General features: G+C 46.7%; 1 protein-coding gene across 4 annotated transcripts in view; it reads left to right on the forward strand.

Annotated features, from left to right (window-relative positions):
- The window catches only part of CHST15 (carbohydrate sulfotransferase 15), a 99,257-nt gene that overhangs the window by 10,505 nt on the left and 71,028 nt on the right, over window positions 1-17,724 (forward strand). The window lies entirely within an intron of this gene.

Here is a 17,724-nt window from a genome sequence, read left to right on the forward strand (position 1 = left end):
AAGCATAAAGGTAGCAATTGTCTGGTTATTATGTGCAGTCTAAATATCCAAGAAGAAAAGTAAAGGTTTGGTGTTGATTTGGGCCATTATAGATTTTTTTAGATTGATTTTTGCTATAGAATGCATGTGCTCACAAGAGACACAAAGACAGAGAGAGAAAAAGTGAGAAATTGCCCCCTGGGCATTTTCTCAGTGGAGAAAATTGCAGCCATGCCACAATCCCTTCTCCATTCTCCTTTCGGGATTTTGGGCACACACACACACACACACACACACACACACACAATGTGCCCAGTCTGAGTTTCAAGCCACTGGGTTTCAAACTGTGGTCGTCCATGTAGGACTCCAGTGCCTTAACCACTGCACCACCTGCTGGCCCCAAGGTTTTTTCTTTAAGTATGAGAGTTGGGGAGGAAGACAGTTGATCCCAACAGCTGTCATTTGCTGTGTCCCTATGGATTTGCAGCTGGCTCTTGGCAGGTCACACAGGGGAATCTCTTTGCATCCCTCAGAGGGCTGGGAGGCTGCGCCAGATCACAACACCACCTGCTGGCCCCAAGGTTTTTTCTTTAAGTATGAGAGTTGGGGAGGAAGACAGTTGATCCCAACAGCTGTCATTTGCTGTGTCCCTATGGATTTGCAGCTGGCTCTTGGCAGGTCACACAGGTGAATCTCTTTGCATCCCTCAGAGGGCTGGGAGGCTGCGACAGATCACACACACCAAGCTTTTAGCCACCTGGAGGTACAGGAGAAAGGGTTGAGGGACGACAGTGAGGAAGGAGGAAATAAGGGTGGGGTGGGGGGAATGGTGTGCAGAGAATTGAGACTGGGGTGAGGGACGGTGTGCAGAGAATTGAGACTGTGGCTCTAGAAGAAGGCAGGCATGAATCAGCGAGTGCTTAAGTTGGGAGGAGGTGGCAAGTGGGAAGAAGTTCCTCATCTTTGTGATTCTGAAAGGAACAGGGAGGGAAGGCGAACAGTATCTCCTTCAGCTATTTGCAGCACTTATGCCTTCTCCCCAGGTGCAGCCCTGGGCCAGGTGCATGGGGGGCCGAGAGTCAGCAGTCAGCACAGAGGCAGCGCTCAGATTAGTGGGCGAGGCAGAACTTGTGCAAGTCAGAATTACATAAGGTGCTGCTGACAGCGCCTTGGAGGGGCCTCGGGAAGGTGCAGCAGGAGCCTGCCTAGGTTAGCAACTTTGAGGTTGGCGTGTTCTGGGACGACTTCACCCCCTGACCTGAAGCCGGTGTCCTGTAAAAGAGTTATAATACCTTCCTGGTGCTTGGAACAGAGCCTGGCATACCTAAATGTTCAATATGCATTGACTCTTGTGCTGTGTTTTAGTTCTTGAGCTGATAACTAGGGCTGGAGGGATGTCTCTGAACTTCCGGAAATGGCACACAAACTTCAAAATATATGTGGGAGGTCTACGTGACTTCTAGCAGTTTCATCTCAAAGAGCTTAGGCCTTGCAAGGCTTGGATTCCAGCTAGGTTTCCTGAGGTTGGCTGCTTCATCCCCTGGGCTCTGTTTCTTCGCCTGTGCAGGGAGGGAACTGGGCAGATGGTTCCGAGACTCTTCTGCTGGCCACAGGCTGTGGGTCAGTTGGGTGTGCCCCTATTTGATGCAATTAATCAGAAGAGAAAGCAGCTCTAGATGGAAGGTGCCTCTGTAGGGCACTTCTCAGTACCACGTCCTGAGCCTCTCTCTAAGCCTGAGTCCTGAGCCAGGTGGGGGAGCCTTCTGGCTAGGTTAGCCTCTCCTTGACACCTATTTTACATTTCTAAAACTCCACCTGATCTAGGCCTCTTAGGTCTCTGAAGAAAGGGAGGCTGGCAGATCCTCAAAAGCAGAGGATATCATTATAATGGAGACTTGGACACTTTCCAAAATTGTGTTTGTGGCGAAAATATTGAAATAGGCAGCCCAGTCATCCAGGTGCCTGGAAATACCCTAGCACGGGCGAATAATTAGATACGGGCCAGGCGCAATTATGTTTTTCCTGCAGTATTCTGGAACCTGGTGGTTTAACATGTTTTTCTCTTGAAATGGAATATTCGCCTACTAGTCCCTCTTGCTTCCTGTGATCAAAAAGATAGTACTGTGGCCACTGAGGGAGAGGGCACGCCAAGAGAGGTGGCCATTCCATCCCTCCCGGGGCGGCCCTGAATCTCAGGGGAAGTTCTGTCCTGCTGTTCTGTGTCCTTGTGTATAGCTGCCCCGAAGGGCTGGGCCAAGGGTACCTTTACTCTGAGGTCGACGCTGCATTTCAGAGTTTGAGCAATTAGAAGATGGGCACGATGCAGTGTTATCTCATTCCTGTTGAAAGGGGTCTGGGCAGCCTCTCGGCCCATCCATTCTCCTGTGAACTCAGGCTGATGGGAGTAAGTTCAGCCAGTGCCTCAGGTTTCCACTCGACCACGTGTTCGGTGCCCATGACTTGGACTTTCTTTGAACCAGGTGTTGGCTCCTGTAAATACTTGGAGGGGCAAGATAGGTCACGGAGTGAGCCTGGTTGACTTGGTTCAAATGCCTCCTTGTGCTTCTTCATTCCATTGCTGTGGCCCTGGAAGATGGTTTGGTTTGGCACTGCAGTTTCCTCATCTGTAGAATGAGGTTAGTAATTTCTACCTTGTAGAGTGGTGTGAGTACTAGAAGTACTGTAGTACAGTTTAAGGTTCCGGGGAGCGCGCTGTGTTGAAGCATACTTTTCCAGCTGAGTTTTAAACCTATGGAGAGATAAAGGAGGGAGACAGATGGAGATCAAAATGTGACATTTGTTCACCACTGATACTGATGTGGAGAATGTGACTGAACCAGGGGCAAGAGAGCTGAGCTTTGGGCAGGTTGGCTAGTTCACCCACCCCAGTTAATGCAGAACTTTCCTTGGGGCAGCCCCCTTTCCCTAGGGAGTCGCCAGCAGGGTAGATTGTCTGATCTTTATGGGAAAGGCAGGACTGGACTACGCAGGTCCAGGTCCTCCTTTCAGATCCCTGGGATGTACAGTGTAGACACTATTTAGTATACATACCACTTGGTGTAGACTCCAGAATAGTTGCACAGGTGGAACTCCCTCCACATGAAAGGGACCATCAGAAATGGGCAAGAAGAGCCCCCGTGATAGGGAATATTTGGTGCTGAGCCCAGTGCTGGGCCTGTGATGAGGGTGGATAAATGGCACCTATCCAGTGTTGGTAGGGCAGTGTGGTGTGTCAACTGGCTGTTGTACACTTCTGCAGGACTTAAGTCTGGCTTTAGATTTAAGAAGAACGTATCTTTGTCACCTCTCAGCTGAGTATAAGCGTGATTGGCCAGATTGAGATAATGATTAGCCATGGACCTCAAGTCTCCCTACTGGCCACCCTAGTGTAACCTTCCTCTTCCAGCTTCTGCAATCCCACTCCACTGCAGTTCTCCACCTAGAACCTGGCCCGCATTGTACTGTGTTCTGTTTCCTAGGTGAGGTCTGCTTGCCCCAGCTGTAGATCCCCTCTACAGCAAGGAGGGTGCCTGAGCACTCATTGCACATTCATGTCGCTGGACCCTCACATAGCTGTGAGTGACTGCCATTTATTGAATGACTGCCTCAGTTAAAAATGATTCTTCCAAGGACTTATTTCTCCTGGAGATTTTATGCAGGTCTCTGAGGTGCTCCCAGAAGATGGAAAGAATGCTAAATTTGATAGCATGGCACGGAGAATTAATATTTTTTTCACTACATTTCCGAAGAAATTAGAGCTGAATGTAACAACCTTAGATTTCTGGGCATTAGGTCTTTGGGGTATTAAAAGGTAGTAGCCACGATTTTGTGTGTGTGTGTGTGTGTGTGTGTTGAGTGTTGGGGAAAAAAATGTTATGGAAATTTGGTTGGTGTTTCAGGAATACAAGCAGGAGCCATCCACTCAGGCAAGAAATGTGGGGGCTGTTAGCTTTTCTTACAGCTGGTATAAATAGCTTGTCTTTAAGTTCCATGCTTCTTTGTTTGGAATGTAAATATTTGCATTAAAAATATAAAGTATGTCCTGGCATGTATTTTTAGGGACCATAATTTCCAAACTCAAAATCAGACTATTGGTCCACAGAGGATTATTTTCCTCTGATTTGTGAACCTGTTTATAGAAAGAGTCTTCCAAATGTACACACACCACACCATGTTTGCTTTGTGTGCACGAGGGATCTCCAGGATTACAAGAAAGCTGGGTTGCCCCAGGGAATCTGGGTCGAGTGGCTGTGTTTCTCAACATACACTTCTAGCCATTGTCCGTTAAGCTGCAGCAATGCCCGGGCGGAGTGGGGGAGTTCTGGCTGAGATCCCATGGGATCATGCAGAGCCTGGCTCCTCTATCCTGTTCTCTGTAGGGGTTTGGCCACAGCAGCTGGCTGATTCTGTGTCCTGTAACCAGACACCTGATTTCAGAGTTGTTGTTGCTTTGGGAAGATGTTGAGAACGGGGTTCTGGTACCTTTTCTGTGGTGTGATGGTGTGTATGTTAAAATGTTAGGGCCTCTGTGCTATGTTTTCCTCCATCAGATTCTTGGAGGATAGATTAGTTTATTAATTTTCCTATGAAGAATATCAGATTAGTTAAACTCTGGCTGGGGGCAGAATGTCATAGTTTACCTGCAGAAAGGGGCTGGGGATGCCTGTTGAGTTGACTGGTCCTCTGACCTTACCATCTGGGGCAGCTATTGATGGAAACTCGGGCCCAGATGCTCAAGTAGAGAAGGCTGGGGATGAAGAGGTAGGCTGACCTAGTGGAAAGGCCTAGATCCAAGCTAGTCCCTTGTCTGGCAACCTCCTGCTCATCACAGGACGGAGGGCAAATTAAAGGAGAGCCAAGAGGGTCCCGGCAAGTTTCTCTGGGGGACTGGTTCCAACGGCCTCCTTTGGCTTTGCTTTGCAGTCAGTGCATGCTCCCTTCCCTTGGGACAGCTTATGCCCCATCCCACTGAACATTGATTCCTTAGGACAAGATGCTTGGGACAGCAAGGACCTTTCCATCTTTCCCTTTCCAACTCCATTCTGCAGAAAGCTTGGTATCCTGGGTACAGAAGTGTTCAGCATCTTCCTGTTCAGGTGCCTTTTCTCCATTGGGGTCCTAGGATGAACCCCCTATGGAAGAGGAATCAAAGGAGGGAGATGGTCCAAGGGGGAGGTGCAGAGAGCCCTCATCCCCAGCTGCCCCCTGATGGATACCATCCAGTGTGAAGCATGGAACTTCCCTTCTGTGGTCTCTTGGCCAATCAGTGAACATGCCTTTTCTGAAAGAAACCTCTTGTGGCCTTGGAAATGGTGAGCCTTGGGAAAGACCATCTTCTTGGGTGTTCAGGATGTTGCTGGGCTGTGGAAACCCGCTGTTGCCCTTTCTGTGGTCATCCTCAGCCTGATCCATGAGGAATGACCCTCCCTCTTTGTCTGTCTCTTTTTAATAAAGATAATATGTTCCAGAAAAGTCCTGTCCAGTGCCATGTCAGGCCAATAATCCAGCTGCATTATGCAAGTTGAAAGTCAGAGGAAATTGCTGCTTTTAGGACGTGCTGAACTCACCGAAGAAAGTTATCAGTAAGAATAAATGAGCAGATGAAAGGATGCTCCGATTAATGAGAACAGTATCAGCCTGACATTTTGTGTCATCCTAACTTTGAAAAGCTATTTATACCCACTCGATAGCAGTTTCTGTGAGAAATTAGATATGGGAAGATGTACAAAAGAGAAGAGTGGGAGCTTAGTGAACATGATCTCCTCATAAGAAATATCTTCCAAGCCAAAAAAAAAAGGCATATGCTCGCTGGTTGACAGTTGAAAATCCATGGATCCTTTGCATTGTACACAATTTGGCTCAGAAAATAAAAATGATGTATTAAAAAGCAAATGAAGCTTCAGTTGCCATTTGAGTGGTAGAAAATAAATTTGCTTTCAGCTGTTAAAACTGAAACAAATCAATAAAAAAATGCAAGCCTGCCCACTTTTGAGTCAGCAGGTTTTTTTGGTTTATAGAAGAGTGAGAAGATTTATATGCACTGAACATCACTTTTGGGTCACCTATGACAAAGCTGCAGAACCATTTAGGTATATGTGCTTTCTTGGGTATATACACTTGTATGTATGTGTGTATATATATTTTACAAAGTTCTCATCTGATTTACTTTAAAAAAATCAAACAGGGGCCAGCAGGTGGCAAGGTCTGGTTAAGGTGCTGGATTCCCACATAGCTGACCACTTTCAAGCCAGCTTGAAAGTCACATGGGGCATTATGTGTGTGCATGGCTAAAATCCCAAAAGCAGAATGGAGGAAAAGGGATTGTGGCATGGCCATCCCCCCTGGGGATGATTTCTCACTTTTTCTCATTGTATCTCTTTCTCTCTCTCCAGTGAGTGCCTGGGTCCTATGGCAAAAACCCAAAGATGAAAAAAAGAAAACTATTTTTAAACCCACTTGACCTATGTTTAACAACTTTATGGAGATACGATTTACAAATCATACAATTCACACACTTAAAGTGTGCAAATCAAGATTTTTCAGTATATTCACAGATATATGCAACCATCCCCACAGTCCATTTTAGAACCTTTCACCATCCCATAAGCAAACCCTGTATCCTTTAGCTCTCGCCCCTCCATCTTCCCATCTTCCCATCTTCCCTTTCTCCCCACCCTCAGCAGTGGACTAAGTTGCCACAGCTCTAAACAACAGATCTACTTTTGATCTTTCTTAAATCTGATTCCTTTGTTCTGGGCTTTCATCTGACCAGAGTCACATAGAGTGCAGTCTTTTGTGACTGGCTCCTCATATGGCATTCACTGCATAGTGTTTTCATAGTTCATAGTTCATCGTTGTACATGTATTAGGACTTCATTCTTTTTATGCAGTATGGATAATATCCCATTGTATGGATAGACTACAAGTTTTTTTTTTTAATTTTAAATGAATTGTTTTTTAATTTGCTACAAGGCACATGCACTTGTTGGACAGAGACAGAGCAAGAGAGAGAAAGTGAGAAAACACTCCCCAGGAGGACTGGCATTGCCGCCATCCATTCTCCTCTCAGGATTTTGGGTACACATGCATGCATGCCTGCATGTTTCTTAAGCTGCTGGATTGGGGACACCACCTGCACAGTCAGTCTTGTGGGATCCAGCTACCTTAACCACTGGGACAACCAGCTGGCCCAACCACAATTTTATTTATCCTTTCATCTATTGACAGACATTTGGGTTGTCTCTCTGAAAATTTGTGTCCAGATTTTGTGTGTGGACATGTGTTTCCATTTCTAGGATTATGTTTAATGAGATGTTTTGACTTTCTCTGGCCCTACGAAAGACTTTATTTTCAGTTGGGGTCCTGATCCCACTTGGTGCTTTTGGCTTATGTATTTCAGAATTGGAAGGGCCTTCAGGGGAAAATAGGTAAGCCCCATTTCACAGATGGGGAAACTGAGGCTCAGAGAGAATTGAATCCATGTGTTTGGAGTCATAATCCAATTCTCTGAATGTTCTCCCTAAACTTAGAAAAACTCCAGGTTCCTTTTTGACTGACCTGGGGTAATAAAGTCGGGTTAGGTAGATCGATGGTGGCCACCTTTCCTCAGTCCATCATTCTAACCCGCTTCTGACCTGACAAAGGCCCGAAAATAGCTCATCCTTCACCAGCCACCAAACAAGGACTGCATTTTGTGGTGCCAGCATCTTTCTAGGTCTCTTTCCCCTGCAGCGATGGAAAGCCAACCACTTATCCCAGGAATAATTAAATTAGGAACCAATTCGGAGAATGAAATTTTATCTGATCTGGCCAAGCCCATAAACAGGGGGCTGTGATTGTGACTCCAGGCTACATTATGAAGTTGCTTTTTAAGAAATTATGCTGTACTAAAGCATTGAGAGAAATATGTGGGGGCCAGGCCCAGAGATACTCTGGTTCAGATGTTTTGCAATCCTGGGGTGGCGACTGTGCCCGCAGACTAGCCTTTCAAGGGCTTTGTTTCCAGGTACCTTTTGAGCTCTGATAAGATAGATGTAAGTGTTTTGCAACTGGAATGTTCTCTCTGCATAGGGAAGTTCTTTTGTTGAGATCTTCATGGATATACAGCACATAGTTATCATTGATATCCGAATGCACTTTTACAGCTGTAATAAGAAGTGAACCTGGCAGGAAACTCAGTGGCTCTAAATCAGGGGTTCTGCATAGGTGCGCCCTCAAGGAGTTATTTGAAAAAAATACACATACTCCATTCCTACACCAGATCTTCCAGGATGGGTGCTGAGTGTGTGTGGATGTGTGTGCATGCACATGTGTGTGCATTGTGGACTCACATGCATTCAGCTCTTTAGGTGAGAAAGACTGATGGGACTTAGCAGTGATAATAATCATTCTTGTGAGAATTTCCTGTTTTCCATGCAAGAGGTGAGACACAGATAGCCACAGGCTTCATGTCCAGATGCCCTGGATGTCACGTACATCTATTTTCTAACACTCTGCAGCAATGACGGGATTTTTGATTTGTTTTCCTCCTCTCTGTGAATGTCCTCCACCCCCACCCTGCAGTGGTGCAGGTCAGAGGCTAGGAATCTCCCTGGACAGTTAGTTGGTCAAGTAGCAGAATGGCTCCTTTTATCTTTGCTCTAAATGTTCTCTGTCCCTTTAGAACAGATAATGCATCTCATTCAAGATTGATTCTCCAGGGCTTAGTCTTTGGGAAACAGTGATTGGTGGTTGGATAGACAGACAAATGGCAGAAAGAAAAAAAAAAAAAAGACAAGAGTGGGCAACAGATCACTGAAGTTCTCAACCTGTAGTGCAGGGATGGCAAGAGCTTTCAGCTCAGCCGTTGTGTTTCCCTTGCCTGTCACTTTCCTTTCATGGCCAAGGAGATGAGGCTTGCAGAGCGAACTGACTTGCCTGATTTTTCAGCTTCAATGAAGAACCTTTGGGAATCTGGCCCTTTGACTTCTCCAAGTCTTCTGACTCAGGTTCTGCACGTCCCCTTGAGAGTCTCCCTATATTGAGGATCCCCTGTGCACCTCATACTGCCCAGAGTTGAGAACCCAGCAGTGAACCAGACAGAGTCCCAGCACTCACAGATATATCTTCTCATGGGGAGAGACAGTGGATGAGTTCACAAATATCGAGGAACAGATGGTTGTAAGTGTTGTGTGAAGGAGTGACTGGGTAATTGGGTAGAACCTTCCCAAGGAGGTGACATCTCAGCTGATTCTTGAATGATGAGAAGGTACCACTGCCTGAGGCTTGTAAAGAGGTGCGACTGGTGCTAGGACCCCAAGTGGAGAACCAGTTGATGGGATGGGATTCAGTTATGCATGGGAAGAGATGTAGTTTATGGCACACTAGATTTATTCTTTTTAGTTCTGCATCCTCTAACTTGTCATTTACAGCTCTGTCTTCTCAGTGTCCCAACTTGAGGTGGAGAACACCTGGCCAAGGTTGGCTGACCCCAGCTGTTGTGGAGTTTCAGAAGACAGGGCTAAAACAAGGAAGAACCCAACCACCTTGTCCTTTCGTGCAGGGTTTGACTTATAAGCAGAAGTTATTTTTATGTAAGGCCATACATGAGGGGGGAAGTCTTGGGGTGGGTAGCTAAAACCACACTCATAAAAACGAGACTGAAATAGACTTGTGAAATCCCAGAGGTGAGCATGGGCTAGTCACTTTGGTAAAAATTCTAAGCCGCTGAAGGCCAGGAGAGAGGACTTTCTGGACAGGTATTAGGCATACAAATCTCCGCTACCGGTTCAACTCCTTTTTGAGAATTGCTTTCCCACCTGGCAGAGACGACTTCTGGCCCTCCCTCAGGACCTGACTTCCTTTTTTTTTTTTTTTTTTTTTTGGAGAGGTTTTAGCTACAGGGCGCATGCTCTCGCCAGAAAGACAGAGAGACAGAAAGTGAGAAATCACCCCTAGGGGGGATGGCCACACCACAATCCCTTCTCCTCCATTCTCCTCTCAGTATCTTGGGCACGCACGCACATGCACCCGGCGTGAGTTTAAGCCACCGGGTCCGGGACTCAAACTGCGGTCGACTATGTGGGAGTCCAGTGACATAGCCATTATGCTAACTGCTGGTCCCAGGACCTGACTTCCTTTTGAGCCTTCTCAGGTGAAAGCTCTTCCTCTCGCTGCCTACAAGCCTTTCTCTCCCATTGTTGGGAAGAACTTCAGCTCCTTGAAGGCCCTGCCCTTGGTTGGCTCTTTTGTTGCAGTCATTTCCTAGATACCTCCTAGATAGTGAGCCCCAGGCTGCCACCCCATGCCAGGTCCTGCTGTCACCCAGGTTTCCACAGGTCACCACTCTGGCCTACCTCATCCTTCATCAGGATACCCTGGACAGTGTCCACTCCTGGACTGCTCAATGCAACATGTAGTCAGTCCATGTTAATGCCAGCCCTTCATCATGGAAACTACACCAGAAGCACCAACTGGTTAACCTGACCCCAATAACAGATTATTTCTGTCAATTATGAACATAAACTTTAAATATCTTTCTGGTCCACCCTGGCTATCCTCAAAGGTGTGACATGCCAAAGTTTTCCCAATAAATATTTATCAGTAGCCGTAGCAATAATAAACAGCTCCATTTTATGTTATTTATCATTTTTTTTTAGAGAGATTTTTGCTATAGGGCGTGTGCACTTGCTGAAGACACAGAGACACAGAGGGAGTGAGGAATCAGCCCCAGGGTGGGGGGGATAGCCACACTACAATCCCTTCTCCTCCATTCTCCTTTTGGGATTTTGGGCACACTTGACATGCACCCGGCATACATTTCAAGCCACCAGGTTCGGAGCTTGAACTATGGTTGACTATGTGGGAGTCCAGCACCATAACCACTATGCCACCTATTGGCCCCTTTTATTTAATTTTTAAACTGTGGACAAAACAAGTTTCTGTGTTTTAAGTAAATAGAGAAATAATTTTTTTTTTCCTGGATAGTTTGATTTAGAATCATTTCAGATGTTTCTTCAGCATCAGTTCCCAAATCCATGTGAGGCTACACTGCCTGGGAATGGTGACTATATGGATGTGCTGAGAAGTTGCTGAGAGTCCCCTTACCTTTGGGGTACTTTTAGATGCTGCCTCATAAATTTATTTTAACTTTTTATTTTGAAATCATTTTAGACTCACAAGAAGTTGTGGAAATAGCAGAGTTCCTGCCTACCCTTTACCCAGCTTCCCACGACGATAACATCTTACTTACCCTGAGGACATTATCGAGGCCAGGAAATTGACAGCGGCACAATACCATTATGTGAGCAGCAGACCTTGTTCTACTGCCTTCTAATTTTGTTAACCCCCAGGATCCACAGAACCATGGAAGCATTTTAGAGTTTCATGAACTTTAGTGTTGTTATCTTTTAGATTACTTTTGGATTCTTTCCAGTTTACCGTCAATTAAAATTAGTTTACATCAGGGCAGCAAATACTGTTAAGACCCATGCTGTCTGCATTTCCCATGTCCCATGGGGCCATTTGCCTGTTGGTGGATTGTCCCTGGGACACAGATAACCTTCTTCCCCAAATCTGGAAGAGTCTCAGATATAAAGAATCATGAAGAACAGTTTTATATAATGGAACATAGGACAGAAACTGGGAAACATGAGTTCTAATTATAGTAATTAACACGTACTGGGTACTTAGTTAGGTTTTGTTTATTTCATTTATAGTGTCCGTAACCTTTGAGGTGGATATAGCTAATGTCCCCATTTTACAGATATGAAAACTGAGCCCGGAGGGGTTCAGTCTGCCCAAGTTCCTGCAGCCAGTGGTAGACTGAAGTCAGAGGGCACCTGCTCATACCCTGCTGGGCTCCTTCCTTGCTTCAGGCCTGCCCTTTCCTCCCTAGGTCTGACTGACTGCCCTGTGTCTCGGACTTCTCTGAGCCTCTGTCCTCACCTGCAGTATGACCAGTTTTTCCGAGATCCCTCATGTCCCCTCCGTCTCTGAGTGACGTTAGTTTTACGGGTGCAAACAATTCTACCAGCAGAGAAAATGAGAAGCGCTCAAAGAGCAAAGCAAAGTTTCTACCCTGCCCCTTGTAGGTGCTTTTAAGGTTAGGAAGATTTCTGCGGCCTAATTTGGTTTGATTAGAGACTCCGTTCCAATTGAATTATGCTCTGGTGTACTTTAATTAAACCATCTACAAGCTGATTTCTTGAAGATGCAAACTCCCAAGCTGTAGTGAGCTGTGCCCACACCCCCTACCTTCCATCCTGGAGTTGCGTGCTGCTGGTAATAAGCAGAGGACTCCATGAGGCTGCTCATTCGGCCTCAGGGGCAGCATTAATTGTGAGATGCCACCAGAATGAGATGCGAGGGCATTATCAGCATATACTTAATTGATTTTGCATTCTCCACAAAGGAAGGTTAAAATGAAGCCTGTTTGTAAATGGTGTTTAAGCAGCGCAGGCTGGAGGATGAGTTGTAAAAACTGACAGAGCAGGGCACTGGTGAAAGGGCTTCATTTTCTCTTCAGGTTGTGGACTGACCACATGACTCAACTACAGTAAAGATTTTCCCATTGAAAGGGGCTAAAAGAGTATAAGCCTTAGCTTGTAAATTTCACAGAAGGGGTCTCTGCTTGAGTGCCTGTGAGGAGGCCTGCACTCTGGGGATGACTGTGTAATCACATGAGTGGGATGAATGGAAGGGCCGGTATTTTAAATCAGGCATAGCTGCATTAGAGAAGGCACTGTGGTAGATCAGGGCTCTGATAAGCAGGCTCCTGGAAGCAGCATTCTGCTTCTCCTTCTGAAATGCTCCTGGATAGTTCCTTGCTCAGAGCAGTGATGAGTTCTGCTTGAGGTGTAGAGCTCATAGGCCATTTTCAAGTATTTGTTTCCTCTTTAGCTGTAACATATACCATGAATAAGGAAAGCTCTCTGGATGGGTTCTATCTTTCCTTCTTTCATTTCTTGAAGTTTTCTTTCTTTCTCTTTCATTCTTTTCCTTTTCTTTTCTCTTTTTTTTTTTTTTTTTTTTTTTTGAGAGATTTTTGCTATAGGATACATGTGCTTGCCAGAGAGAGACAGAGAAGTAGAAAGCAAGAAATCACTCCCCGGGGAGGATGACCATGCTGCACTCCCTTCTTTCCCATTCTCCTCTTGGAATTTTGGGCATGCATGTGCCTGGTGCGAGTTTCCAGCCGCCAGGTCTAGGACTCAAACCTCTGTCAGCCACACAGTAGTCCTATTTATTTTTCTTTTTTTCTTTTTTTGGAGAGATTTTCACTATAGGGCGCGTGTGCTCGCCAGACAAACAGAGAGAGACATTAGAGACAGAAAGCGAGAAATCACCCCCCAGGGGGGATGGTCACGCCGCAATCCCTTTTCCTCCATTCTCCTCTCGGGATCTTGGGCACGCACGCACACGCGCCCAGCGTGACTTTTAAGCCACCGGGTCCGGGACACGAACCACGGTCGACTACGTGGGAGTCCAGCGACATAGCCATTACGCTAACTGCTGGTTCCCAAGTAGTCCTATTTATTTTTCTATGAGAGGAGAGACAGAATAAGAGAGATAGCATCCCCATTCACACTGGGATTCACCCCCAGCTTCAGCCAGCTTCAGACTGTGGGCATATGTGTGCCCAGTGTACTCAGAGAGGTCTCTGGATACAAACTTAGAACCTTCCTGTGTGGGTCAGTCTTGCAGAGCATCATTGTGTTTTACCACTCTGCTGCCATTCAGCCTTCTCTTTTTCCTTTGAATCCTGCTTACATCGTGTAGCTCCGTGTCTATCTCTAGGACTTATTGTATAATTTGCAGGGTCCGGAGTGATATGAAAATCTGAGAATCTCAAAATGGAGGCAGCAGTGAATTAAACCAAGTGTGGGGTGCTTTGAGCCTGGGGTTCTAGTGTCTGTGCCCATGAAGCTGGCTTTGGAATCTTGTATGATGTGGATCTCAGACAGACTTGATTTATAGCAATTTGAGTGAACGGGATTATAAACACCCTGAAAACAGGACCTGTAGCTGGATCACCTTTACGTGCTCTGAGTACACACGGAGGAAATTCTTGCTGAGCTTAGTCAACTCATGGCCTGCCAGTGGGATTTCGTGTAGTTTTTCTCAGGGTCCACGCATCAGAGTCTGGAACAGTCTACCCATGGGCTCTTCAAAATAGGGACAAGACCAACGGATTTAAATTCTCTGATGAAACTCTGTCTAGATAGCTCAGCTTTGGGAAGAAGAGGAAACCTGAATATAAAGCCCTTCTAGATTTGGGGTGCATGTGTGTGTATGTGTGTGTGTCTGTGTGTGTGCACGCATGCGTGAACCTCAAGCCCTAGTGATCTATTTTTCACTGTGAAATATTAAAGTCTGACAAATGGTGATTACTCAGTACCTCGGAGGGGTTGAAGACTGTTTCTGTTTGTGGCTCCCTATCATAGTTTCAAGAGGGGAAGCCCATCTCCTCTTGACTTTTCATCTGTAATTTATTCCATGTGGGCTTTGCTCCTCCCCTGGAGTGGAAAGTCCCGAGAGAGAGAGTGAGAGAGAGAGGAGAGAGAGAGAACGTGCCTAGGATTTTAGGGGCCCTCGGAGGTCATCCAGACTCTTCTGGATCTTGGAGAGTGCCAGTCTGCAAAGTCAGAGGGGAGAACACAGCACGTCTTAGGGAGGAAACAAAATCCAGTACAGCAAGAAGAGCAGGTGGCTGGGGGCCCAGGAAGAGACTGCTCTCCATTGTGCTGAGCCTTTGTTCTCTCCCAGCCCGTGAGCCCAGGCTTGTTCACGCGCAGTGGGTGCCCGTTCCTCACAGCGGCCAGTGGAGAAAGAGAGAGTAGCATCCAGGGCTGGCTGCTGCAGACAGAGGAGGTTCCAGCAAAGGAGCGCCTGGGCCTCTCAGATTTTAAATTGGAATCAGGGATCTTGAGTGAGGATTAAAGTTACTTTTCTATCAGAAGGGAGTGTGTGGGGGAACTGACGTTTTGCTCTGAATACGGAAGGACAGCTGCCCAGGTCAGATCTGTTCAGAGCAGTGTCTCCCGGGAGTGACTGTACCGCCACTAGATTTTCCTCCTTTGTCCTCAGTGCACACAGAGGTCACTGGAGATCTGCGCTCAAAGGGAGCCAGGACGCTGTGCTCTCTCCTTTTATTGTCACAAGTTGATGGGTCTGAGTGGGCCTGTGACGCTTGAAGAAAGAAAGAAACCATCTTTGATAGCTCCTGGCTGGCAGAGAGCAGGCAGGAAGCTGGCAGTTCTGGAGGCCGAGACCTGCCCCTGTGGAGTTCAGAGACAAGAAGGGAAGTCTGTGTCCTACCTGGGTTGTCTGGAATCAGACCGCCCCCTACCATGGGAATGTTCAGCCAGTACCTAACTCAGTAAATAACAAATACAGTGCCTTCCTGTTCAAGAGAGCTGGTTTATTTATTTTCTCTAAGACATCCACAATCGTTTTTATTTAAAAAAAAACAAACAACTCAGAATATTTTTATTACCTGATGCAGGAGTCCAAGATAGCTTGAATAATGATTCTGCCTTAAAACTATTGAGGGCACTACCTTGGTGCACAAATTAAAAAGAGAGAGAGAGCAAGAGAAAAGGTGAATGTGCCAGAACAATCCCGTCTGCAACATACTCTGGGCTCCACGGGGGCAGGGCTCATCTGTCTTGTCTACTCACCGTACCTCCCTGCCTTGCACAGCTCCACTCCATGGGATCCGTTCATGAATGAATGACTCTGGTTCTAGACTTCTGTGAAGTCCTGCAAATTGGTGACAGCGGTCTTAAATGGAAGGAAACTATAAAGAGACAAGGTCACACAGTGGTGTTTGAAACACTGAGGTCAGTGCTTTACGAAGCTCAGTTAGGTTTCATTCCCATCCCTGAGAGTAAGTGATCTGAGAGCGGTTTATAGAGAGAACCAGATCACGAGGCTTCAACGAGATCAGGTAACTTGTCCAGAGTCAGCCAGCCAGCAGTGGCTAGGCTGAGATTTGATTCAGGGACTTGCCTTAGTGTCTGTACTCTGTTCTTTCTATGCTATGGGAGATGTTGGGGAGTGAGTGAAATAATCTGCATGCACAGCCAGGTGTTAAGGGTGCCTTTGCCTCCCACTCAGTGAGCCCTAACCCACACAGGGACACAGACAAAGAAAGAAGCATTGACTACTGGGAGTCAATGGTGAATGGACTGCCCAGGCCCTGCCTTATGGAGCCTAAAGTTATGGGGTGGACTAGGTGGAAATATTTAAGTCAAATTATCACTTAATTTCAGTTGTGATGAGCACTGCAAGGGGAGACATGGAAAGGGGAGTGGCCTAGGATTGAGCTCGTCAGAGAAACTAGCCTAGGCTAGTCCAGCGGGGGATGCAGGATGGTGGCAGAGAGCTCCAGGTCTCGATGAATCAAGAGGGCAAGGAGAGGAGGTCCTAGGAGGCCTCCTGAAGGCGTCTGCAGATGCTGTCACTCATGCAGACATCAGGGTGGAGGTGACTCAAATCCCCTAGGGTGTCTGGACCTATGCTTCTCTTTTTAAGGTTCAGAATGTGCTGAAATCCTTCTGTAGCCTGGATTGATATTCACAGTCGGATGACTTCCCTTACCCCAGCTCCATCCCTGCCAGCCACCTCAATTTTATCCCTTGCAGTCAGGAGGGCACACAATGTTTATTGCCCCTGTCCAGTGCCATGAAGGGAGCTGGGCTTCCTCAGCTGGCATTTTCTGTTCCAAAGATTTATTTGTTTTCATTCTCTTTGGGGAGACTTGAGATATTTGAGAAATTCTCTGGAAGCAACTTGCAGAATGGAAACTTTCTAACGGCGGCAGTGAAAGGACTCAGTGTCTCTCCCACCTCGGGAACACTGACCTGCAGATGTCAAGTTAAAGGACCCTGCAAAGGACTAGCAAGCCACCTGCTCTAAGGTGTAGTAGAGGGGCTTGGACTTGCTGTTGACTGCGCACACTTCTACCCTAAGGAAGTCTTCAAGTGAAAAAGGCCCACACCATGCAGGAGACATCCCTTTTAAAGCCCCCACAGGCCTCTCCTCTGCCCTGTGTATGCCTGGCCTCTTGAGCTTGGCAGGTGGCTGCCAAGCTGAGCAGGCCCATGATGTGGCCAGGGAGAGCCTGCAGCCTCCTGGCTGAGTCTGTCTGGGAGGAGCTGTTCAGGACCCTGGAAATCCATCAAACCTGGCAACTGGAGGTCATTAGTGTCTGACTGTGAGCTGGGTCGTAAAATAAGCCCTAAGTGGTTATGAGCTCTGTTAACCATGTTAAGATGCATGAACAGAAGAGGCTTTGGTTTGGCGCCTCTGAAAGGAAACGAGTGTTGGTCTGATGGGAGAAGGTTTGCCTCCATGGTCCAGGCACATGAACTGGACTACAGTGGCTCACTGATGTGTGTGTCGAATAGCCTGGAGGGACCTTTGCCTCTTCCTTGGTTTCTTATGGGGCAGAAACTTTAGCAGCATATGCCTAACTTTTTTTATAATGACTTTAAACTAATTGGAGTACAACATATGTACATGAAAGAACATTTATCCTACGTGTCTAGCTGGATGGGTTTTCACAAATAGAACTCACCTATGCAGCCGGCACTTAGGTCAGGTATATGAACAGCACCCCAGGAGCCCCTAGGCTCTATTTCAATCTTCACCCACTTCCCCGTCCTCATCCACAGGAAGCAGCTCTCCTCACTTCCACAGCCTAGATTTGTGTAGCGTGCTTTTTGTACTTCATAGATGGATGTACTTCAGAAATGGATTCAT

This window comes from Tupaia chinensis, unplaced genomic scaffold (assembly GCF_000334495.1).
Source record: "Tupaia chinensis unplaced genomic scaffold, TupChi_1.0 Scaffold000113_1, whole genome shotgun sequence".
NCBI lineage: Eukaryota > Metazoa > Chordata > Mammalia > Scandentia > Tupaiidae > Tupaia > Tupaia belangeri.